This window comes from Eulemur rufifrons, chromosome 24 (assembly GCF_041146395.1).
Source record: "Eulemur rufifrons isolate Redbay chromosome 24, OSU_ERuf_1, whole genome shotgun sequence".
NCBI lineage: Eukaryota > Metazoa > Chordata > Mammalia > Primates > Lemuridae > Eulemur > Eulemur rufifrons.
The window spans coordinates 16,322,598-16,349,320 of NC_091006.1; the positions used below are offsets into that span (position 1 = coordinate 16,322,598).

Here is a 26,723-nt window from a genome sequence, read left to right on the forward strand (position 1 = left end):
TTTTCTCTTATCTATCCTTGTATTTTCATACACTTTTCAGATATGGTTATTGAGATTAAAAGGTTAGCTATAACTGGTTAGCCTCTACATAGTTGACTTTAAAACACCTGATCTTACCCAACTCCCACATTGAGACTTCAGTTAATTATCCTGCAGTGTATCAGTTCATTGAATTAAAGAAATATTCCTTTTTAATAATCATAGAGAAACTAATTTATATCAGCCATAGACTTATGTGCACTTCTATGTCATAAAATTTTGTCTCCAAACAGCACTTTCATTTTCATTATGTCCACGTAAGTATACTGCAGAGAGGACGACTCAAGTGCAAGACATAATTGTAACTTCTCAATAGTGTATGTTGATTCTACCATTAAAAAATTGTTAAAGATCCTTTAACCTTAGGAACCACATGGTACATGTCCAACATGAAGCATCTGTCCAAAGTGGAATAAAACTATGGAGGTAGAAGGAACATGATTCACTCAGTCATAAAAAATGATAAAATTTTATTAATACATAAAATCTATGATACAGTTTCAATAAAACAGCAGGAAATAATGCCAGCAGTTAAATGTGATTCAGGATCAAGCATATGCTGTTGTGGTTCTTCTGATTAAATTCTCCTGTCTGATAAATGTTCTCCTTTCAATTTCAAGAATAAGACTATTTTTCAACACTCTTGTTATCCAATAGCTATTTCCATTGAATGGAGAAGGTGCTACCATTTCCCCTGCTCTACTTCTATATAATCAGTCCCAGATAATAGTACTTTCCTCCAATAAAAATTCTATTCTCCTATGGTATTGGATATCTGTATATCAGAGCATTCCTTACCTATATACCACAGTGGCACTCTGTGTGGAGAAGGGGGCCCTGAATGCAAATGAGCATGACTGATAATAGGTTTACATTATTTGTAGCCCCTTCCAAATGCTCTCTCACTCATTGAACATTTAATTTTAAAAGGCAGTATCTTCCATCTCCAGGAACATGAATAAAAGTCATCCTCACCTAAAAAATTAGGCCCTTTCCTCTAATTGATTCTTTCCTATAGAATATCAGGAAATGAATGTAAGAAAGGCCTATTTAATAAAAACAGATTCCAAACTTCAGTAAAGTACCCTTTCCAAGAAACTTACAGTAATTCCATAAAATATTTTACAACCTGAAAATAACTATTTCAAATGTCCTTTCACCTTTGATATATGACATGACTTTTAACACAGTATGATTTGTAATTTTTCTGCAGTACATACAAAAGATTAATCGAGAAGAATTAGACTTCTTTATTCTTTGTATCAACTCTCTAATGGAGTGTATTGTGAGAATTGGTTAAATAATTTAACATATCATTACACTTACAAGCATTCTTTTGAGTATAAATTCTTTGATGAATCCTGAGGACCGCACCTTAAGATCAGTGAACGTTCTAGGTTCACTACATTTGCCTTGTTTTTATCCAGTATGAAACTCTCATGACAAAAAACTCATGATTGTTTGACTAAAAGGCTCAATACATTCACTTTGTGTAGTTGTTCTCCAGTATGAACATGCTGATGGTTTGACAGTTTTGATGTTTGAATAAAAGCCTAAACACGCACCTTATGTTTGTATGGTTTCAACAAAGATGTATTTTTTGAATGCCTAGCAAGTTTGAGGCCAGGAAAATGTCTCTGTCACATACATTACAATTACACAAATGCTCTTTAGTATGAATTGCCTATGTTGATTCATGCTTGAACTTATAATGAAGGTTTGAAACCCCCATCGTATTTGTAACATTTCTCTCAAGTACAAATTCTCTGATGATGTGTTAAGGTGTGAACTGTAGCAGAAGACCTTGCCACATTCATTACATTTGAATGCTTTCTTTTCCATATGGGTTATCTGATGTGTTGTGAGGACTGAATGTACACTAAAAGATTTGCTGCACTCATTTGTAAGGTTTGTCTCCAGCAAGAATTGTTTGGAAACTCCTGATGTCCGAATTATACCCTAAGGCTTGCCACATTCAATACATCTGTAAGGCTGCTCTCTGCTATCAATTAACTGATGGTTAGTTAAGCCTTAAATGATGACTAATGGCTCTGCCGCATTCATTACACTTGCAACGTTTCTTTCTAGTATGAATTATCCAATGTCTTCCAAAACTTTAATGCTGAGAAAATACCTTCCCTTGTTAATTACATCCATGAAATTACCACATTAATAAGATTTCCCTCCAGCATCTCTCTCATGATATGCAAGCTATGAATTGTCACTGAAACCTTGCCGTATTAATTTCATTACATTTGAAAGGTTTCCCTAGTATGGATTACATGATAATTAATAAGACTTGAATGCACACTAAAGGATTTGCCCACACATTACATTTGTCTGGATTCTCTCCAGTATGAACACTTTGATAATGTAATAAGGAAGAGTTTGGACTGAGGACCACTCCACATAAATTACACATTTATGCGGTTTCTGTCCAGTTGGAATTCTCCAATGATACACAAGATATGGATTTTGACTAAAGATTTTGCCACATTCATTACATTTGTAACATTTCTCACCAATATGAATTATTAGATGTTGCACCAGGTATGAACTGCAACTGAACACCTTGCCACATTCATTATATTTATAAGGTTTCTTTCCAGTATAAATTGTCCGATTGTAGAAGGTGTGCAATTTAATGAAGACCTTGCCACATTCATTACATTTGCAAGTTTGTGTGTGTGTGTGTGTGTGTGTGTGTGAGAGAGAGAGAGACAGTCTCACTCTGTGGCCCTGGGTATTGTGCAATGGCATCATCAGACCTCACTGCAACCTCAAACTCCTGGGCTCAAGCAATCCTCCTGCCCTCAGCCTCTAGAGTAGCTAGGACAACAGGCATGCACTACGATGCCCCTTAAACTATTTCTATTTTTTAGTATTTTCCTCAGGCTGGTCTCGAATTCCTGAGCTGAAGCAATCCTCTCACCTCAGCCTCAAAGAGTGATAGGATTACAGGCATGAACCACCATGCCTGGCCTACATTTATAAGGTTTCCTTCCAGTATGTATTGTCTGATGTTATGCAAGATATGAAATGTAATGGAACACCTGTCCATATTCATTACATTTATAGGGTTTCTCTCTGGCATGAATTCTCCGATATTTTGCCAGGTGTAGTTTGACTGAAATCTTTGCCACATTAATGACATTTATAAGGTTTCTCTTCAGTATGAATTCTGTGATGATTTACAAGGTGTGAATTGCGACTGAATACTTTACCACATTCATTACACGTGTAAGGTTTCTCTCCAGTATGAATTCTCCAATGACTTGCTAAGTTTGACTTATCACAGAAGAACTTGCCACATTCATTACATTTGTAAGGTTTCTCTCCAGTATGAATTCTCCGATGGCGTGCAAGGTGTGAAATATGATTAAAGACCTTACCACATTCATTACATTTGTGAGGTTTCTCTCCAGTGTGAATTCTCCAATGATTTGCTAGGGATGACTTATGACTGAACATCTTCCCACATTCATTACATTTGTAAGGTTTCTCTCCAGTATGAATTCTCCGATGTTGTGCAAGGTGTGAAATCTGATGGAATCCCTTTCCACATTCTTTACATTTGTAAGGTTTCTCTCCTGTATGGATTATCAGATGTTGTACAAGGTATGAATTACGACTGAACACCTTCCCACATTCATTACATTTGTAAGGTTTCTCTCCACTGTGAATTCTCCGATGTTCGGCAAGGTGTGAAATTTGAGGGAATACCTTTCCACATTCATTACATTTGTAAGGTTTCTCTCCAGTGTGAATTCTCCGATGTTGTACAAGGTGTGCAATTTGACTGAAGACCTTTCCACATTCATTACATTTGTAAGGTTTCTCTCCAGTGTGTATTCTCCGATGTTGTACAAGATGTGAAATGGTATTGAAGACCTTGCCACATTCATTACACTTGTAAGGTTTTTCTCCAGCATGTATTCTCCGATGACTTGCAAGGTATGATTTTTTATTGAAGACCTTGGCACATACAGCACATTCAAATCGTTTCTCTTCTGCGTGGATTATTTGATGTACAGTGAAATGTAAGCCTTGATTAAAGGCTTCACCACACTCATTACATTTGTAATGTTCTGTCTCTACATGTGCTTTCTGTTTTTGTGTAAATAATGAATCCATAAAATCATACTCATCTTCATGAGAAATGTGGGGTTTGATAGAAGGAATTCTGTGGGGTGGGGAAACCAAGGAATAATTGCTGATATAGTTCTCCATGTGATTCCATTTATAAATTTTCTCTTCAGCCTGAAATAGCTGCAGTTCTGGTAGATGTGACTGAATGTTTAATCCAAGCTCATTTTTAATAAACTTGTTTCCTGAATCCCTTCTATCATGCTGATCTCTTCTACCAGTGAGATCTTCCTCATGGGTCTTATGGACTCTTTGGTAATGTCTTTCAGCAACTTGCCACTGATACTCCAAGTTCTGTATATTTTTCTGGATTTCCCTAAACCAGAAGTCTTCAGTGTCATGGCTTTCATGCCTTTTCAACATCACTATTTGGGATATTTCTCCTGTATTACTGTTCAGTTTAGGAAATGGGAATTCATTTATCATACATATGGAAGAGATACCTACAACATATAAAGAACCACAGGTTTGTGATGAATTGCAGATGGTCATTAAATACCTCCTATTGAAATACATAACGTTACACCAATAGTAACATAAGTATAATAAAGTTATTAAATTAATGATTTTTAATTTTTAGGAAAAGGGGTTCTTTAAAAATATCAAAAAGGTGGTTACACGTAATTAAAAAAAAAAAAACGCAGGGAAGCTTAGTATGAAGCAATCTCTAACCAAAGCACATTGCACAAACCTATGTTAACCTTGAAAGAAGAATTTTTCCATCATTAAGCCAAAGCACATGGCAATGGGCTGAAAATATATACCTGTCTAATAATTGAAGAGAATTATGCACTTGTACTTGAAAATGTATTAACTAGGGTCAGAGAAAACACTGTTGGAACAAATCAAAAAATAATGTCCTATACAACATAAGACAAACAACTACAATCTGAATATCTGTGTTGATCAAAATTCATCTACTGAAGTACTATCCACAATTTTGCAGTTTTTACAAACACCATGCAATATTCTTAGCCATTGACCATCACTAGCTTGCTAGAAGAGTCTTGAGATAAATTATTCTTTTTCAAATAAAAACAGTAGGTCGACAGTGTTTATGTATTAAGTGAGAAAAGCAGAACTTAATCCTGGGCCTGCAGGCTCAGACATGTTCTTAGGAACATCTGCTGATCCAAGCAGTACCAAAAAGAACAGGTCATAGGAAATAGAGGAGTATAGGAAAGAATATTTCAAGGGATACAGATCTAAGCTTTGTTGTTAATAGAATTACTCAGTCATCCTTTACAGATAATGGTATGTCACTCATCACCCAGGGCACATATTCATTTAGGCAGTGTCCTGCAAAAGTTTTCCAATGGTGAGCAACTGTCTTTACTTACACAGTGACAGTAGTGTGGTTGGTAAGGGGGTCTTGTGGAAATTGGAGTGGTCAGAAATACAAAAATTAGGCCGGGCGCGGTGGCTCAAGCCTGTAATCCTAGCACTCTGGGAGGCCGAGGAGGGCAGATCGTTTGAGCTCCGGAGTTCGAGACCAGTGTGAGCAAGAGTGAGACCCCATCTCTACTAAAAATAGAAAGAAATTATATGGACAACTAAAAATACATACAGAAAAAATTAGCCGGGCATGGTGGCACATGCTTGTAGTCCCAGCTACTCAGGAGGCTGAGGCAGAAGGATTGCTTGAGCCCAGAAGTTTGAGGTTGCTGTGAGCTAGGCTGACGCCACGGCACTCTAGCCCGAGCAAGAGAGTGAGACTCTGTCTCAAAAAAAAAAAAAAACAGAGACAACTCTTGTGGTCTCTTGGATGGGGGCTGGTCCAATGATTAGAAGCCTGGAATTTTTCAGCCCCAATCACTACCTCATAGGAAGGCAAGAGAGGCTGGAGAGTGAGTTAATATCAATCAAGGCTATGTGAAGAGGCTGCCATAAAAATCCCTGAACTACAGGGTTGGAGAGCTTCCAATGCTGAACACATGGAAATGCTTGGGGAACACTGTACCTGGAGCACCCCACCCCTTTCTCATGTGTCTTGCCCTGTGAATCTCTTCATTTGGCTGTTCATGTGTATCCTTTAAAATATCCTCTAATAATGAGCCAGTAAATGTATATATTTCCCTGAGTTCTGTGAGCCACCCTAGCAAATTAATTAAACCCAAGAACAGAATCATGAAGCCTGAAGTATATGCAGTTGGTCATAAGGACAGGTGACAATCAACTACTTGTCATTGGCATCTGAAGTTGGGGGCAGTCCTGAGGACTCAACCCTTAGCCCGTAGCATCTGACTCTAAATCTAGATAGACAGGGTGAGAATTGAATTGAATTACTGGATACCTAGTTGGTGTCCTCCTAAAAGTGGGCTGGGAGAGGAGCCCATGGGTTAGTGGGGAGAAATCCCCACACACACTAGTGACCAGAAGTGAAGCGTTCTGTGTTGAGTGGTTTGTGACAGTAGGAAAAACACATGGCTTTTTCTTATATCAAACAGATATGAACAAGCAGACAGGGCTTGAGACATCCCCATGCAGTTTCCAGGGTCCAAGGTACAAAGAAGGAGCAGCCAATGCCTTCCCATCTCCTGACTAGTTCTTCCGGTTAAAAGTAATAGGGTGGAACCTGAACAGGTCCAGGCAGCAGGACTACAGAGGCCACAGCTCTGGACTATATGGACAGGGAACTGAGCAGCACATGGAATGAAGTACAGAAGAAAAGATAAGAGAAAGAGACCCCTTGGAAATGGCCCTCCCTGTGCTGCACAGAGTTAGGGGACCAAAGAGTTCACAGAAGCCAGATGACAAGGTGTTGTCCATCATGATAAAGATCTTGCCTTTGTCCACGTTTGAGCTGCAGGATCCCCAGAGGGCAAAAGGATACACTATAACACACGTGAGGAACACAGTGGTAAGTGGGGGCAAAGAGAGATTTCATTCAGAGCTCACAGGATTCACACATTTGTTTTCCCACAGAACTCTCTTGCTTGCTGAGAGCTGCTAACACATTGATGAATGGTGCTGCTTCCGCTGTGCCCACCTGAGCTCTTACCTGAGTTCACACCCTTGATCCATTCCCCTCCATCTGCGTTTCCTGCTGTTTTCACTTCACTCTCCACAGTCCAGAGCTCATTCCCTTGTTCCAACATGGAGATAACATTCAGGTCAGAAAGAGAGATTCCTGCTTATAAAAAGAAAGATGATGTGCTAGTGCTTTTCCAGAATCCCAACCCCATGTTAAGGTATGAGAGAGGACATTACAGGTGGATTAATAAAATATTTCATAAATTCATACGCTGAACATTTACTTCTGAATGTTTAAAGAACACTGTAAGATGGAGATGTCTAGCTTTCTTCCAAAAACTACTGAATCAAAAGCACAGGGGTAGAAAAGAATCAATTGGGTATTTTAAAAGTCTGCCATATGGTATTATGTGCACTTCAGTTGTGGAAACACCACTGAGGGATCACCAAGGGGACAGAACATCTAACCAAAGGGGGCAGGTAAGGCACATTATGAAGCTTTGCTTTTCTAAATCAATACAGCTTCAATCTCAGTCAAGCAATGCAGGGGGTCCCAAGATCAATCAGGAAAATATCAAGATACACAGGGTAGATCCTGACTTCTGGAGAGAAGTATCCTCACCCAGGGAGACCAGGTTCCTGTAATTCTCCAACATCACGTCCCTGTATAAAGCCTTCTGAGCAAGGTCCAGGTATGTCCACTCCTCCTGAGAGAATTCTATGGCCACATCCCTGAATGTCAAAGGCCTCTGAAATGAAAACACATTTTACCAAGGGGTTAAGGGGAGACTTCTTATCTTTACATAAAATAAGAAGAGGAGAAAGACGAAAGGATGGATTTGATGGAATGAGTGTTGTGACAGATCCGAGTAAGGTATTTTTAAGCACACCGTGTCACCCTAATTCTGTTTTATCATAGCTTTCCATAAAAAGCAATAATATCTCCTAAATCAGTGTGGATTTCTCATTTTCATGAACAAGAAATACACAAATAAAAAATCAACAGTTATCAGTATGGAAGTAGCAGATATTAATACTACTTTCAACACACCAAGTGATATTCAGTAGCCACCTGAGCTAGAACACAAGTTGTGTCCTCAGAGATGACAATGTCCATGATGCCTTCAAAGAAAGGTCAGAATCTAAACACCAAGATGATGACAGCAACAGCAGTGACTGAAGCTTTAGAATATTCCCCTTAGACGAGACGTTATTCTACAGGATTTAAATGTACTAACTCATGTAACAACACAGTAGTCAACAAGAAGACCTAGTCCCATCTTACCAGGAGACAAGTATGTCACATACACTCTCCGAAACTCACCCTCAGACCAAATAGTTAAAAATGGCAGACCAAGCACCTAGGTTTCTGGGAATCAGAACTGAAACTCAAAAACTAAACACTTAAATAACAGATATAATTTAGAAAAGTAAATTGACAGCCCGTTGCCTAACTAAAAAAACTTAAAAGTTCAAGGATAACAACATCGAACTCCATAAAAGGTCATTATGTATTCACATACAAATGCAATCACATTTGTATATTACTATTCTTACTAATAGTTAACTCATTAATGTGAGTTAATGACAGTTAATGACAGTGTACACCAAATTTAAGGCCGTGAAAACTAAGAGATAATTTCAACTGTTTAATATAAAACTTATTGATTAAATTATAGTGGGTGTTTGGTAAGTGCCACAGGCTTGCTCGTCCAGGCACTCATGCATATACGTGTGTGTGTGTGTGTGTTTGTGTGTGTGTATACATATATACACGTTTAAATTAACTGAATAAAAGGAGCTGTCTCTTAATGACATACTTTTTTTTTTTGAGACAGAGTCTTGCTCTGTTGCCCGGGCTAGAGTGAGTGCCATGGCATCAGCCTAGCTCACAGCAACCTCAAACTCCTGGGCTTAAGCGATCCTCCTGCCTCAGCCTCCCTAGTAGCTGGGACTACAGGCATGCGCCACCATGCCCAGCTAATTTTTTTCTATATAGATTTTTAGCTGTCCAAATCATTTCTTTCTATTTTTAGTAGAGACGGGGTCTCACTCTTGCTCAGGCTGGTCTCGAACTCCTGAGCTCAAGTGATCCACCCGCCTCGGCCTCCCAGAGTGCTAGGATTACAGGCGTGAGCCACCGCGCCCGGCCCAATAACTTTTCTTAATTGAAAAAATTTTACAACATATTAAATGGTTTATACACCAGACTAAATGGGATTCACACATGGGAGACAGGGTGGTTCAAAATAAGAAAGGCAATTAACACAATAAACTGCGTTAATAAATGAAGGACAAATACCACATGATGATCTCAATTGGTAAGAAAAATTCTTGGCCAAAACTCAACACTCTTTCATGGTAAAAACACTAAACAACCTAGCAACAGAAGAATACCACAGAACACTGGATTCCAAAAGGATTTCTTGGAATGTAACACCAAAAGCACAGGCAAGAAAAGCAAAACCAAACGGAACAATGTCTAACTTAAAAATGTCTGCGCCTCAAAGGAATCAATCAAGAGTAGGAAACGGCAACCTGTGGAATGGGAGAAAAGATTCACAAATCATATATATCTCATAGGAGTTCATATCCAGATTACATAAAGAACTTCTAAACTCAACAATAAAAAACCCACTTAAGGAAGAGCAAAGGACTTAAATAGACATTACTCCAAAGATGATAAGCCAATCACCGATACAAATATGAAAAGATGCTCATCACCACTAATCATGAGACAAATACAAATAAACATCACAATGAGAGAGCACCTCACACCTACTAGGTTAGCCTTTATTAATAGATGAGAGAATAACAGATGCTGAGGAGGACATGGAAAAATCAGAAATCTGAGTTCTTGTGCACAATTGGTGGAAACGTAAAATGGTACATCCATCGTGGAAGTCAGCAAGGGCGTTCCTCAAAAAATTAAAAATTAGAACTACCACATGATCCAGCAATCCCGATTTGCGGGGTATCTATTAAAGAATGAAAGCAGGCTCTTGAAGAGATATTTGCAAACTCATGCTCATCACAGCATTATACACAGTAGCCAAGAAGAGGAAGCAACCAACATGCCCATCTACAGATGAAAGGATCAAGAAAATATAGTATATACAGGCAATGGAATATTATTCAGCCTTAAAAAAGAAGGAAATCCTGTCACATGCTACAACATACATGAACTTCGAGGACATTATGCTAAGGGAAATAAACCAGTCACAAAAGGACAACTACTGTGTGATTCCATTCATATGTAATACCTACCTAAAGAAGTCCAATGCAGACAAACCCAACATAGAAAGATGTTTGACAAATGCTACAGGGAGGTCAAAGGGAAAATTAGTGTTTACTGGGTATCCAGTGTAAGTTTTGCAATATGAAAACTTTCCAGAGATGTCTTACACAATAATATGAATACACCTAACATTCCTGAGCTATAAACAAGCAAACAAACTTTCCTGAAAGACATATCAAAGACGAAATCAAGGACCCACAAACCCAATTCTTACTGGAAGATATGGTGACATTAAAGACCCCCATAATGAGCAGTCCAGAGCCACTGAAAACAAAGCAAATGTATGGGACTTCAATGAATGTGACTACGTCAGGTCAAAGGAGACCCAACATGATTCTGAAAAGAAAAAGAAAATGGAGGGGTTTGTAAAACTACACATGAACCTCTTCAGATATACTGTAACTGAAACATTACAATGAATCAAATAAAATACCTACAATAAGATACGTGAAAATTCAAATTAAAGAGATACAAACAAAATTTTGAACAATAAAACTTTAGACCCAAATGAAACACAGTATTTCATAATCACACAAGGTCAAACAAGTCAATATGAATGAAACAGGCAAAGGCACAACAAAAAACAGGAGGCATGAAGAATAAAAGATTTGTTTCACACTTAAAAACTGTACAACCTAAAAAAAAAAAAAAAAAAAAAAGACCGGGGCATATATACTGAATATAAACCATAAAATATAAAATAGATCCTGTAACACATGAAAAAAAAATTAAGCAAAGCATGAAAATCTACTTTATATATACATGTCCACAAAATAATGAAACCTACACACACTCAGAAGAAATGGGAAAATGGAAATACAAAGGATTGTCACGTGCCTCATTTTTTGAAAATATAAAAAGTACATAGTAGCAAGTTTTGTTTAAATAAGGGAGAAATCTCACACATTCTGGGTGGGAAAGGGTACCTGTGCAGTTGGAGGTTAGGGGATCCTGTCAGATGTACCAAGACAGGAAATGTCTCATCCTATTAGTAGCAATTACTCTTTCAACTGCCCAACCTGGAGGACCCTTCAGGTATCTGTCACAACGTAGATATTCACGGTGGCAGACACTGCGGAATTCTTTGTAACAGGGAAAAACTATAAAGATCCACGTGTCTTCTTTCAGAGAATGTTCCAGTAAGGATACAAAAGAGCAAGCCATCATGTTTAATAACATGAAGACATATAAATTCTCACAACCAGCAGGATCAAGTATCACAATAAAACATTCAATAAAGAATTTTCTCTAAACTCTCTTAACAATGTGGAACAAATCTGTATAACACTCGCCCTGACTCCTGCCACAGAACTGACAACAGTGGCTCCCCAGTGACAGTGAAGGGATGGTGGGAGACTGACAGGAAGAAGGATGCTTTTTACATTTTAGGGTCTCAGCCTCATCTTTATGTAGAGTTTTACCCTAAAATAAACATATACATGACATGATATTTAAAGCAAAGAAATAGATATTTAATAACTATTGGTGCAGCGAGAATATGGCCCATCTTTTCTGATAACACGGAAGTTCTGCTCCGACATCTAAACAAAATTATAACCATTTTTATCTAAAACACGTTTCACAAGAGTCTCTGCAGAAACTCCACATTCTCTGAGGGAGGGTGGTACTGAGAATGGTTTAAGGAATCTTCTTCTGTTAGACATTTACTACAAATGTACTATAAAATCAGGCAGAAAAAGTTTCCCCTTCCTGATCTCTTTTTGAAGAATTCAGCAGGTAACTGTGCATGTTAATATGTGACTTCCATGAACACCTTCCCTAATCCTGATCTACAGAATGCTGTATCCAGATGTGGCCCCCAAACACTCCCTGCTGCCCAACAGCACTGACACCACATGGCCACACCCATCTCCAACCCATGTCTGGGTGTGAAGCCCTTCCCGGGACCATGCCCAATGGAGCCTCTTCTCGAGGTCATGTCACTGGGTCATGGTGACATAGAATCTAAGTGGAGATGAGAGGGACTGAGGAAAGGCATGGGTGAGTGTGAGCAAATGTGTCAGATGGGATGCATCAGAGTCAGAGATCAGCAATGCCAGTGCCCGACATTTCAGAAAGGACGGAGACATAGAACAACCCACTGAGAATATCACTTTACCTGAGTAAGAGCCATTCCTGACTCCTTTTCTTTCCTCTTCCTCCTCTTCTGGGCTGCTTCCTCACATAATATAACTCTTTAGAAGTCAATCCTGAATGTCAAAAATATGCTGTTTACTGTTTAGAATCAACACACCCCCTTCCTGGGCCACAACCACACACACAAGACCTCACCCTGTGGAAAGATGGTCCTCTGCTGCCCACTGCACCAGGGGGGAAGGAGGGACAATAAACTAACTCTACAGGAAGATCAATGGAGAGTTGTTGACCACTTTCTTCAGACCTCACTCCCCTCCTGGTGAACCCCCACACGCACGCACACACACACATACACACACAGACACAGACACACACATACATGCTGTAACAGTGGGGAGCTGGACTGGACTGAGCTCCCTCCAGGGCACAGACTCGGCTCTGACCAAACCCGATCCATCACCCCTGCGTAGATCACCAGCTGAGCTCAGCCCTCACAAATGGAGGACAAAGAGCCAAATCAACTTTAAATATGACTGAGGTCAGGCCCCCAATCTATTTGAATGAAAATCTCTGGTAAGGGAGCATAAAAGATGTGTTTGCAAAATGCCTCAGCACTGTAATGTGAAGCCAGGGTTGAGCTCCACTCAGAGGGGCAAGCCCAGCACACACACCCTCCCCCCCATACAGTGATCCTGCTCTCTGCTCTAGGCCTTGTAGTCACCAGTATTCAGACATTAGAAGGAAAAGAAACAAAAAAACACACAGAACACACAATATGGAGGGCACATGTGTGCTTCTGGATGTTAAATGGAGTAGGTCACAGAAGTCTCCACCAAGAAGTTGATATCAGAATAAACACTGGGGGAAGGAAGGGTTTTTATCACCTGCAGCTGAAGAGCCAGAGGCAGAGGGACAGCCCACATGAAGGCCCTGAGGCAGGAGCAAACTTGATCCAGGAAAAGGAAAGAGGTCTGTGTGACTTGAGCAGAGCGAGCAAGGGCGACACAAGCAGAAGAGGCCAGAGAGGTCCTGGGGGAGCAGAGCAGGGAGGGCCCAGGTCTGCAAATATTTCTCTCCCACACCTCAAGAGAATTTTGTACATGATGTATTTCCACACTCATTTTAACTGTGTAATTTTTCTTTATATTAATTAAAACACTAAGAAAAAATGGAATATTTCCTATATTTTCAATACATGTATATAGGACACAGCTAAGCCCCAGGAAGTACAGGGTCACCCTCATCTGAGATGTGAGGACTGCAGGGAACACGTCTGGAGGAGTCAGTAAGTACCTTTTGGACATATGAAGGGGGGAGATGCCTGGTAGACATCCCAGCAGAGAGGTGAGAAGACAACCAGACACAGGATTCCAGAGTCCAGGGGAGAGGTCTGCAGGGGAAATGGAGACATGTAGGTGGGGGGTAAACCATGAGATGCGATGAGAAGAGGTCCCAAAACCAAGCTGTGGGTCACTCCACATTCAGACAACAGGGTGTTCAGGAAACAACAGAAGAGGAAAATGGTAAGAGATGAAGGTGACAACAGAAAAACAGCAGGGACAGACCATTCCAAGTCAATACAGCGTAGAGAACACAGGCCTTGAGGAAGGTGGGTGAGCTGGTTAGAGATGTTTTTTCCATTACTGTGTGAGGTAGCAAAACCCCAAACTGTTTTTACTCCTCTTCATCCTCTGAACACAGAATACTTCACTTCTGGTCACCAAAATGTGTGGTTTTCCCCACGCTGACCAGTTCCCAGAAGACTGGAAATCCTAAACTTTAACTTAATTCTCACTTTATCTTTCAGGAGATAGTGTCCGATCCCACAGGTTAAGGGCTCAGCTGCACAAGACTGTCCCTCCTTTCACATGCAGGACACAGTAGTTGTCACCTATGCTTCTGGATGACCAGCTTAACATCATGGTTTCCAAATCCCCTCCTGTGTTTGATTAATCTGCTAGAATGAATATTCCATATCCAGCTGTTCTTCTGCATCCTTTGTAATATTCTTTATAACAAATGAGTAAATCTATGTAAAATGTTTTCCTAAGTTCTGTGAGCTGCTCTGACAAATTAATACAGGCTGAGGAGGAGGTCATAGGAATCCCCAATTTATAGCCCGTTGGTCAGAAGTTCAGGTCCCAACCTGGGACTCGTGCCTGGCATCTGAAGTGTGACCAGTCTTATGGAATTGAGCACTAACCCTGCGGGATCTGATGCTAACTCCACGTACACAGTGTCAGAACTGAGGTAAATTATAGGCCACCAAATTGTGTCTGGAGAATTGGCTGTTGGTGGGGAGAAATTCCCAATTATTTGGTGACCAGAGGTGAAGTATTCCATGTTGAGAGTTCACTGTTGTATTGACTATGACAGGAAAGAAAAAAGACACTGTGGTTTCTCCTCCCAGCTCATACACTCTGCCACAAAATGCCCCATCCCCAAAAAAGAGAAGTGGGTGAAGCACAACCGAATAGGGGCGGCAAATGGAAGGTAGCCTCTGATACCAATTATTATACAATCCAGTGTTATAGACAGGAGTTTTACAATTTTCATTCTCATCTGTATAATTTAAACAAACAAATTTTAAATTTACTAGATTATAAAGGCAGAAAGCAATATATAACTTAATCACCTGTATCCAATCAACTGGCCACTCATCTTAAATCAGGGTCCCCTCTTTCTTCATTACCTTATGTTTCCCTCCCTCATTCCCTACATCTCTCTCATTCCCACCTTCTCTCTCTAGCTTTTTTCTATTCAGTGTTTCCCCCTGGGCCTCTGCTCCTCACTTTGTGCCCCCTTCTCTCCTGCTCTTTCTCCCCTTCTTCCCTCTATTCCTTCTCTTACTGCTGATCTGCTCCACTCTGGAAACTCGTTTCACCTGCTGTTGTTCTTTCTGTCCTATCTTTTCATTGTCCCAATCTCATTTCTGCCTCTTTCTTCCCCTTCTCTGCTCCCCCTCTGCTCTTCCTGTTAAATTCCCTCTTCCCTGTGACACCCCTTTGTCCCCACTCTCTGGCAATCCCAGGTCCCTTAGGCTTCCTCCCTGCTATGGTTCCCCTCTGCTCTCTTTGTCACCAGGTGCCCCATCTTGTCCCAGCACCATGTGGCTCTGCCTGCCCTGGCTCCAAATCATCCGTCGCCTTCCCCACTCTGTCAGAGGTGCCTCCCCCTTTGCTGCCCCTCTGCCTATTTTGCTGTCCTTCATCTCTCCGGACATCGAGCTCTTCGGTACTTTTTTCTAGTTACTTTTCTTACTCTCCTACTTTCTCGGCTTCTTCCACTTCTAAGGTCTCTGCAAATTCCTCCCCCATTCTCTACTTTGCCATCTCTTCATGGGTCTCCCTCATTCTTCCGTTCTCTTTCTCAATTTGTCTATTTACTCTCACTTGCTCTTAGACACAAATTCACAGGGAGAGAGATGGAATAAGACGCTAGCCTTCGGAAGAGCACAGTGGCATTTGGGAAGGAAGAACAATGAGTTCCAAAGCACACAACCAACTCGCACACCCGCCCCCGCCATGCTGGGGTGATGTGGTGGCTGTGAAGGAGAAGCCTAGGAAACAGAAAGGCCCAACACAAGGACAAAGTGCTGGCGTGGATTAGGAAAAGGGTGGGGTGTGAAGAATCCCAAAACCAGAGAGAAGACGCGGCTTCCCCAGGCTTGCGGCTGCGGCGCTGCCCTCCAGGGACCGACAAGGGCGAGGCTTGGGGGACGAAAAGGTGGCGAATCCACTCGGCAGGTGAGGACTTTACAAAGCGAGGAGCGGGTGAAGAAGCCAGTAAAGCGTTTTAAGGAAGAATACGGGGCGAAAGGAGGTGTGTGCATGCCCTGCAGGTAGGAACAGGGACAGGACCAATCTCTGAGCCGTTTTAACAAAAGGTAAATGACCCCGGACGTTCCTGGCGACGTCCGAATTTACTTAGGCTGAAGGGAGCGCTGAGGGGATTTTAAGGCCTGTAGGGAACCCAGGTGATCAGATACGGAAGCGCTGGGGGACTGCGAATCGCAGACTTAACCTACACAATGGAAAACTCACGCGCAGCGGTGTGACTGTCGCTCCACGCCATCCACTTCCGGGTCTGCGGGAAACTGCGCGCGCAGGAGAGGCCAGGCCTGGGCGGGGCCCGCGCGGGTGCGCGTGGTCTGGGCGGGGCCCGCGCTTCTCTCCCGCTCGCTCCTGGGGGCGTCTCTGTTTTCTGGGTTTTACAGGCAAGATCTGTCAGTGAAGCCGAAGCTGCTCAGCCGTCTGGGAACTGGGAGCTCTGTGGCGGGGTCCACGTGGGGCGATGATTGCATTCAGGACAGTTCCTGCTATGAAAATTAACTTTCGCTGTTTAATTACACACGCCCTGTGAAGGGGGTGCAAACTAGAATGTGAAATGCAAAACGCTGCCTGGGCGGAATGTGCCATTGCATGCTGATGCCCAACAGAACAGAATGGAAATCCTTTCCATTTCTATTCTCCATTCACTCCGGAGGGAGTCCACCCTGTGCTCAGTTTCTGAGATTTATTTTTCTTTTTGTTTCAGTTGTTACCTTTATTGTGAAATATACTTAATATTCTATTTCTTTAGATAGGATCTAGCTACTACATATTAAGAAGTTATAACATGAGCATATTTATACTTCCTTTTCTCTGTCTTCCTTCTCTCCCACTAATCTAAATGGATATCTAAGGGAAACAAGTTCCAGGGAGTGGGAATGGCAAGGGAAGAGGTCTGGACTAGATTATGCTTTGTTGATGTGTTTGCTTGAGAAATAGGTAGAAGGCCCCTGGAGCTAGAGCTGAGTGAAGCAGTTCATGAGATTTTCATATGGACAACATCTGGGGTGTGCAGCACTAATGCTAGTGAAAAGTTAGGTCACCGAATGTTGCTTTTAAAAAAGGAAAAACTTTTTAAAAATAAATATAAATTACATAGCTCTTCTTTATACTTGTTACTGTATTCCACACTTCAGATGACTTAATCTGAAATAAACATTATTGACATCATCATATGCTTATGTCGGTAATTTCTATACATACTGTAGTTCCAGATTCACTTTACATGCACCCTAAACACAATTAGAAAACATACTTTTTACTTAAAATTTGTAATCTATTTTAGGTCTTTTTTGGTTTTCTGTTTCTAGATGTTCTGTCAAGTTGGATAACAAAGCCTGTAAAGTAGTCTTCAGAAGACATTGGATTTATTTTAAACTAAAGAACAATTTTGCAAAATTTCTAAGGGTATTTGTTAGGCAGGTTAAAAACAAGATTATCAAATTTTAAATAGCCTCATGTCTACCATCAATAATTGAATGACAATATCTGTGACTTGACATGTAATAGGAAGTATGTTTTTCTTTTCTTTTTTTTTTTGAGACAGAGTCTCGCTCTGTTGCCCAGGCTAGAGTGCTGTGGTGTCAGCCTAGCTCACAGCAACCTCAAACTCCTGGGCTCAAGAGATCCTTCTGCCTCAGCCTCCCGAGTCACTGGGACTACAGGCATGCGCCACCATGCCTGGCTAATTTTTTCTATATATATTTTTAGTTGGCCAGATAATTTCTTTCTATTTTTAAGAGAGATGGGGTCTCGCTCTTGCTCAGGCTGGTCTCAAACTCCTGACCTTGAGTGATTCTCCCGCCTCGGCCTCCCAGAGTGCTAGGATTACAGGCGTGAGCCACCGCACCTGGCCCGGAGGTGTGTTTTTCTCTCATATCTGGATTTGTGGAAGGTTTGATCCATGGAGAAGTGGTAATCCATTGAAATATAATCATGTTTACATAGGAAAATTAGCATGTTTAGCATATTGGCAGATTAAAATGAGCTGAATGTCCTGCTATGGCACACAGATGAATACAAGAAGATATGTCAACACATTTTCAAAAGATGCAGTGTCTGGGATAGATTTTGGGGTTTCTACAAGGTAGACTATTCTGTATTATGCAATATTGCTAAGTACCTAGATTGCCAAGAAAGAAGTTTCAGCATAGACTTCCATGATCCCAATGAAGGAGATAAGTTGATTTTGGAGCTTTTTGTTAAACTGAGAACAGTAAGTGAGATGCTGATTTATAGCTTAAAGTCAAGAATCTATTTTGTACAATTCTCTCGGTATTCATGGGGGATTGGTTCTAGGACTCCCTGATACTAAAATCCAAGGACATGTAAGTCCTTTTTATATAATGGCATATTGTTTGCCTATGACATACTGCATGTCCTCCTGTTTACTTTAAGTCATCTCTAGATGACTTATAATACCTGATATAATATAAATGCTATGTAAATAGTTATACTATATTGTTTTTTATTTGTATTATTTTTTGTTGTTTTATATGTATACATATTTTAATATTTTTGATCCATGTTTGGTTGAATCCACAGATGCAGAGCACACAGATACAGAGGGCCAACTGTATATGGGAGTTGTGTTGCTTCTGAAATTTTCAAGGCAACACTATGAACACATTCACAAGAAATAAAATATATCTCCTCAGTCACAGGAAGATTTTGACATATGCCTCCCTGTAATATCACTATATAAAAGAGACCCAAATTATTAAGGATTCAAAAATTTTTTCAACCAGAAATTAATTTTACCTATTGAGTATATATTTTAGCCTGTGCCTCAAAAAAGGAGAATGTACATATTCTAACACAGATGGAATAATGAAAATATTTACCTCTGTCAAAAAACAAATTCAGACTTAGGAGACATTTTATTCAAAAGGATTATTGCAATAGGGAGAATACTTCAACATGATCTGAAAATATCCAGTATTCACACAGAAAAGCACTTTTTTTAATATATGGAGAAATAAACAAGGCTAGAAAGCACCAGGTGTGGGGCAGTGGATGAGCCCCTGGCATCACCTACTGGTACTCATCAAATGTTTTATCCTGGGGTCAACTCCAGGGAGGGGCTCTCAAGGAGGAGAAGTTGTTCTGAATTTCAATGACCAAGGGTGCTTTAAAGTTCAGGGGTCTGCCAGAAGGACTGAAGCTTAACTAAAGTTTTATTAAGTCAAGTTAACCAGCATTGTTCCCATTGGTCAGTGGGGACAAACAATTCAGTATTCCTTGATAAGACAAAGAATGGGAATTTGGAGGATCTTTATCTGGCTTTTTCCTATAGAAACCAGGGGGCTTTTGTTAGACTTAATGAAGTGCTGTAGGAAGTGTGATGGTTCTGTGCAGGAGCTGTTTCCAGGAAAACTAAGCGTTGGTGGAGCAGGGACTTGGGTTGCAGTTGTTCTCTAACCTTCACTATTTCCTGGGATTATAGAGTTGGAGTAAACTTCAACATTGTCACCCACATATTACAACATCAAGCAAAATTTAAAAAATAACAAATATGTATGTTACATTTGAAAAATGCAACATAACAAAATTTAAACTAATAATAATTCTAACAAACTTTCCCCTATATTTTGGTTTTTGAATGGTGTTGAAGGGCCAGGAGTATTGATTTTGGCTGTATGGTGTCTGTTCCTGTCACATACAAGAGACATCATTAATTGTTGAAACATGTGGCTGTAGTATCCAAAGCCAGGGGTCCATGTAACTGTTAAATTGAATAAAAACTTTGAGTTATATTAAAAATGGGCCAGGCATGGTGGCTCACACCTGTAATCCTAGCACTTTGGGAAGCCACGGTGGGAGAATCGCTTGAGACCAGGAGTTCTAGACCAGCCTGAGCAAGAACAGTGAGACCCCAACTCTACTAAGAATAGAAAAAATTAGTCAGGTGTGGGGGTGCCTGCCTGTATTCCCAGCTACTTGGGAGACTGAGGCAGGAGGATCACTTGATCCCAGGAGTTTGAGGTTGCATTGAGCTATGATCACACCATTGCACTCTCGCCTGGGTGATGGAACAAGACCCTGTTTCTAGAAAAAAATATAAATCAAAATTATAGAGAGATGTAAACAAAATTGTAAACAATGAAACATTAGATCTAAATAAAACACAGGATTTTGTAATCATGCACTAAACAAGGCCTATCAAAGCAAGATAAACAAACAAAAAAAGGGAGCATGAGAAAGAAGATTTCTGTTTCACACTAAAAAAAAAGCATATAAGCTAAAAAACAATACCAGCATATTTAAAAAGAATTAAACTAGAGAATAAAATAGTTCTTAAAATATAAGAAAACAGATTTGAACAAAGTATTATAATTCATTTTATATATACATATACACGAAACAATAAAACCTACTCAGACTCCCAAATAATTAGAAAATGTACATTATTAAGGGTTGCCATTTTCCTATATAACCCAAATATAAAAAGATCATGGTAGTAAGTTTTGCTTAAATGAGTGAGAAATCTCATTTGGTATTGATGGGAGAAGGCACCTTTGTAGCTGACACTGGAGACAGAATTTTCCCCAATCTAGCAAAATAGGAAATGCACCAACCTAAAAGAGTCAATCGCTCTTTCCGTTGCCCAAGCTGGAGGATTCCTTTGATATCTGTAGTGAGGTTGGCATGCTCAGAGGCAGCCAGTGTGGTATTATTTGTATCAGTGGAAAATTATAAAAGACCCATCTGTCTTCAGAGAATGCTCCACAGAGGATGTAAAGGAGCAAACTCTCCTGTTTCCTAACATGACAACAGGTAAGTTTTCAAAACTTGCAGGATAAAATATCACAACAAAATATTCACTGAAGAATGTATTTTAAATCTCAGTAACAACGTATAAACACATTTCAACAGGGCTTGGGCTGCCTCTTGCCACAGAACTAAAAACAGTGGCTCCCTATTGAGATGACAGGGAGGGTGGAAGGCTTGACAGGACAGGGGATGCTCTGCATCTTAGTGCCTAAGTGAACTGTTATCTAGGGATTCACAATAAAACAAATATGCACATCATGTGGTATCTCAAATAAAAGAAACGTTATATGTAATAACAATACGTAGAACGAGACTATGGCTCCATTCTCTCTAATGACAAAGAAGTTCTACCCCAGGCTGGGCCCAGTGCCTCACGCCTGTAATCCTAGGACTCTGGGAGGCTGAGCCAGGAGGATCGCTTGAGCTCAGGAGTTCAAGACCAGCCTGAGCAAAAGCGAGACCCCTGTCTCTACTAAAAGTACAAAAAAAAAAAATTGGTGGCACATGCCTGTAGTTCCAGCTACTCAGGAGGCTCAGGCAGGAGGATCACTTGAATCCAAGAGTTTGAGGTTGCTGTGAGCTAGGTTGACACCATGGCAGGAGATGAGGCCAGGAATGTCCTGGAAGAGCAGAGCAGGGAGGGCCCAGGTCTGCAAATAGTTCTCTCCCACATCTCAAGAGAATTTTGGAAACTATGTATACCCTCACCCATATCAAGTGAACATGTGATTTTTTCTTTATATTACAAACTACAACACTTACAAATAATGTAATTATCTTAAATATTTAAATACATGCTGATAAGTTCAGCTAAGCCCCAGGAAGTACAGGGTCACTGTCACCTGAGATGTGGGAACTAAAGGGGAACACGTTTGGGGGAGTTCAGAAAGTCCCTTTTGGACATACGAAGGAGGAGACGCCTGTTAGACCGCCCAGCAGAGAGCTGAGGACACAACTGGACACAGGATTCCACAGTTCAGGGGAGAGGTCTGCAAGGGAAATGTTGACATGTCAGTGGGGTTTCAACCACGAGATGACACGAGAAGGAAAGGCAGTGGGTGTGGACTGAGATGAGAAGAGGTTCAGGGACTAAGTGGTGGGTCACTCCCACAGTCAGAGAACACGGAGTTCAGGACACACCAGAAGAAGAAAGTGTAAAGTGATCAGGGAGGCGACAAGAAAATTAAATCAAATAGACTTTTGAAGGTCAGTGGGACATCCTTTAGGTAAGGAAAAAAAAAATGAGGGAGAGACCACTGTGCAAAGTGTTGTGAACAGGAGAAAAAGAAAAAAGGACAGAAAACTAAATACTGGTTTAGAAATGGGGATATCACTGGTGACTCTGAAAACTAAAATATCAGTGGAATAGTGGATGAGAAAGCTTGACTGGATGGGGTGAGGAGAGAATTGAAGGCAAGAATTGAACACACAATACAAGCAAGTTTTTAGCTTTTAAATGGAACATAGAAGAAGGGTCTTTATCTTACTAAAGATAAATACGTATTTCATGGACAATTTTTGTATTAAAGATGGAAGAATGGAGGGGGGAAAAGCCTCATTTTGTGTGTGTGTGTGCTTGTGTGTGTGTGTGTCTTAATGGACAATACCACCATCTGGGTACTTTGATCAAAATAATTCCCTTGAAGTAAATATTGGTGACACCGTGGAGGAAGGATGCCACACCATCCTGAGACTGCTAGTGGGGTGGCAAGTGGGGCACAATTGCAGGGCCAGCAAGAGCCAGGAGCAGGGACAGACCATTACCAGTCACTACTGAGCAGAGACCCCAGGCCCTGAGGCAGGGGGCTGGGCCGGTAGGAGATCTCTTCTCTTGCTTCTGGAGGCTCAAAGGAGGAAAAACAAAGGGCTCCTAGGAAAAAGATAAAAGAGGAGTTGGGCTGTTGAGGGGACCAAGAGAAAAGCTGTGGAATCGACAAATAGCAAAATGCAGGCAGGAAAGAGAAGTGAGATAAGTCAATCTGGGTGTCTGTTTTCTCCAGGCTGTGATCAGCCACAGGGACAGAAACAGGGTAGGCAGAGGTGGATGAGGTGGTGATGTCAGGAGGAAGCAAGGAAGTAGGGAGTCCCAGGGGAATGATTACATCAGTGCTTTGGATTGGGGCATTTGTCTTATATGACTATTAGTAATTGAATAGCCCAGCCTGGGCAGGATATAGCAAGACCCCATCTCAAAAAAAAAAAAAAAAAATCTGTATCTATCTATATCTATATGTATACATTTGTGTGTGTATAAACAAACAAAGTACAGTAGTATATTCTGTTGGTTTACCATTTTAATCCCTGTCGCAGACAGAAAAGCCAGGCTCCACATGTAGTGAGAAAATGAATGAATAGGAATGCCATGTAGTCATACTGGTCCACCTTCTGGGACAACCTTCACTTTGAGGAGCCTGGATGTTGTCCTGAGGAATATGGGAAGCCAGTGGAGGGTTCAATGCCAGAGATGGACATGACCTGCTTTTAGATTTAGATATGATAACTCTAAAGCAGAGAAAGACCTCTGAAGAAGGTTTCTCTGTCTCTAAGTTCCTGATTCTGCCATTCTAGTCCCTTTGTTTTTAATTTCTTTTTTCATTTTTGAAGGACTGGGTCTCACGTAAAATTTTAATTAAAACTAGGGACACGTCCCTCCCGAAACAAAAGCCACACACAGACACTACTCTATTTGGCCAGTCACTTCAGGGGTCCATGTCAATCACACTGAGGTTTTCTGGTAAAGTCCCTCATCTCCACGTTGCAGGTGGGCTCACTGAGGCTCAGAGAAGTTTCACCAAGTTATCATGACAAGGTCTGGGTTGAGTGAGAAGATGATGTACCTGAATCCTGATGTGGGCCTGGAAGGGCCAATGTATGGGTTGGTCTCTATCACACCTCCTCTAGAAAACTCCAGGACCATCTTTCACATGTCTCAGCAAAAGAAGCTTCTCTTTCAAGGTTCTGATATCATTGATCCCAAACATTTAATTACTCTCTACCAGAGATCACAGTAATATACTGAGAAAATACACAACTGTGAACACCTACCTATGGGTGTTTAAAACAGTCGGGTCTGAGCAAATTTTTTTCTTCATCAATGCATGGGCTCTGTTGGAACAAGCTTCCAAGTCAATCCAACCCATCCTTCCACCATTGCAGAGACATGATGGACCGGAGGGACTTGAGGGGAACATCTATTTAGGAGTTCACACCTAACTATTTTTAACAGATGACATGAGGGAAGAAAACTGAATAACAGACTAGCTACTTCAACTAGGTTTTGATGTTAAGGTTAAAAATGGGTCATTGATATCTTTACGAAGTACACATTGAAACAATCTAAAATTATATATTAGGTACCAAAGAATGTTTCTAATATATGATAAAGACTAGCCAGGTGTGGTGGCTAACACCTATAATCTCAGAGACTCTAGAGGATAGGAGACAGCAACATCATTTGAGCCCAGGAGTTGGAGGCTGCAGTGTGCTATGATTATGTCACTTTCCAGCATGGACAACAGGACCAAACCCTATGTCTTTAAAAAAAAAATGTCATCATGGAAAGAATAGAAGGTAAAATAAATACATAAACTGGACACAACTTATTCAAAGAGAAACAATTTTGAAATTCTTAAAAAAAATTAATGAATTCTTGGGTCAAAGAAAGAAATATGAAAATATGTACTTTTGAAAACAATGATGTAAGCTGATTATAGGATACTACCAACCCTATTTCAGGAGTAATTATATAGAGAGAAATACAAATTGAATAAACCAAAAATCATGTCAAGCTTCAAAAAACAATTAATGAAATGAAAAAGAATTAGAAAAGAATGGAAATCCATTACAAAAAGAGCATAAAGCCATTTTCAATGTTCCTTTTGAAAGGCACCATGTGGGCTCATGCCTGTAATCCCAGCACTTTGAGAGGCTAACATGGGAGAATTGCATGAGTCCAGGAGTTCAAGACCAGCCTGGGCAACATAGCAAGACCCCTACCTCTACCAAAAAAAACCTTTTTTTAAAAGCACCCTGTGGTAAGAGACTCCATCACTTCTTCCCCACTTCACTCCCCATACCCTACCCCATCCCAGGAAAAGGAAAGAGATTACCCATGATTGAATGAGTAAAGTCACTTTCCTCTGGCTGAATATGGATTTCAGGTGGAAGCTAACCTCTGCTGCCATAATTATAAAATGCACCAACCTTGGAAGGAGGAAGTTGGCAATTCTCATTCTCATCTGAACCATTTAAACAAAAATGTATTATATTATATAGAGAGAAATGAACAGGTCACTACTTAACCATCATAATCAATCATCTTACCACTCATCTGGCCCCAGAGTCCTCCCACTTTTTCCATTATTGGGTACATCCCTCTCTCATTCTGTACATATCTCTCAATCTCATCTTCTTGCTCAAGCTCCTTTTTTTTTCTTTTCTGTGTTTCCCCCCTGAGTTTCAGCCCCTCTCCTTTTCTGCTCTTTCTCCTCTTCTTCCCTCTCTCTTATTCCTTCTCTTCTGCCTGTCTTGCTCCATTCTGGAAACTTCTTTCACCTCTTGTTCCTTTTTCCCCAGTCTTTTCATTGTCCCCAATATCCACATATTTCTGCCTCTTTCTTCCCTGTCTCTGCTCCCCCTCTGCTCTCCCTGGTAAACTCCCTCTTCCCTGTAACACCCCCTTGTTCCCACTCTCTGCCACCCCCAGGTCCCTAGGCTTCCTCCCTCCTGTGGTTCCCCCTTGCTCTCCTTGTCACCAGGTGCCCCCTCTTGTTGTCCCAGCACCATGCCGCTGTCTCCCCCGCACTCTCTGTCTGAGGTGCCTCCCCCTTTGCTACCCCTGTCCTTATTTTGTTGAAATTCATCTCTGGGGAGATCAAGCTCTTCTCCCCCTGCTACTTTCCCACATTCTTCTTTCACTTACTGTCTCTTTGTAAATCCTTCACCCATCCTCGACTGTGCATTCTTTTCTTCTTCGCATTCTGTTTTTCTGTTTCCTCTCAGTCTCTCTCTCTCCTGATCCCCTTTGCCCACGCAGTCAAAGGGAGGGGAATGGAGTAAGATGTCCAACTCCAAGAAGAGCAGCATTTCCCCGTGGGGCGTTATTTGGGACACAACAACACTGGCTGTCTCAAGAAAGGACCACGGTCACCTCCCCCAATGCGGAATCTGAGGAAGGGGTGACTCCTAAGAACCCTGGGGAACAGAAGGGCCCGACCCAAGGAGGAAGGGAAGGGTGAGGAGGGGGTCTGCAGAATCCCCGGACCAGAGAAAGGACGCGGCTTCTCCAGGACCGGGACTGCGGCGCTGCCCTCCAGGGGCCCAGAAGGGCGAGGCTTGGGGAACCGGAAGAGCCTGAATCCACCTCGGGGGTGAGGACTTTGCATGGAGGGCGGAGAGGTCAGTAACGGGTTTTAAGCTGGGAACCGGTGCTAAAGGAGGCGTCTACGTGGCCTGAAGGCAGAAAGACTGGGGGCAGGAAAAGCCTCAGAGAGATTTTTTCCAATGGACGCGACCCTCGCACCCGGGGCGACGTCTGATTTGCTTGGGCTGAAGGGAATGGTGTGCGG

The 26,723-nt window shown here is 41.2% G+C and overlaps 1 protein-coding gene and 2 pseudogenes across 2 annotated transcripts in view; 1 reads left to right on the top strand and 2 right to left on the bottom strand.

Annotated features, from left to right (window-relative positions):
• LOC138374961 (zinc finger protein 480-like) overlaps window positions 1–26,723 on the top strand; it is a 240,769-nt gene that overhangs the window by 26,117 nt on the left and 187,929 nt on the right. The window lies entirely within an intron of this gene.
• On the bottom strand, window positions 2,936–4,563 carry LOC138374965 (zinc finger protein 83 pseudogene; annotated as a pseudogene).
• Window positions 6,362–26,540, bottom strand: LOC138374889 (uncharacterized; annotated as a pseudogene).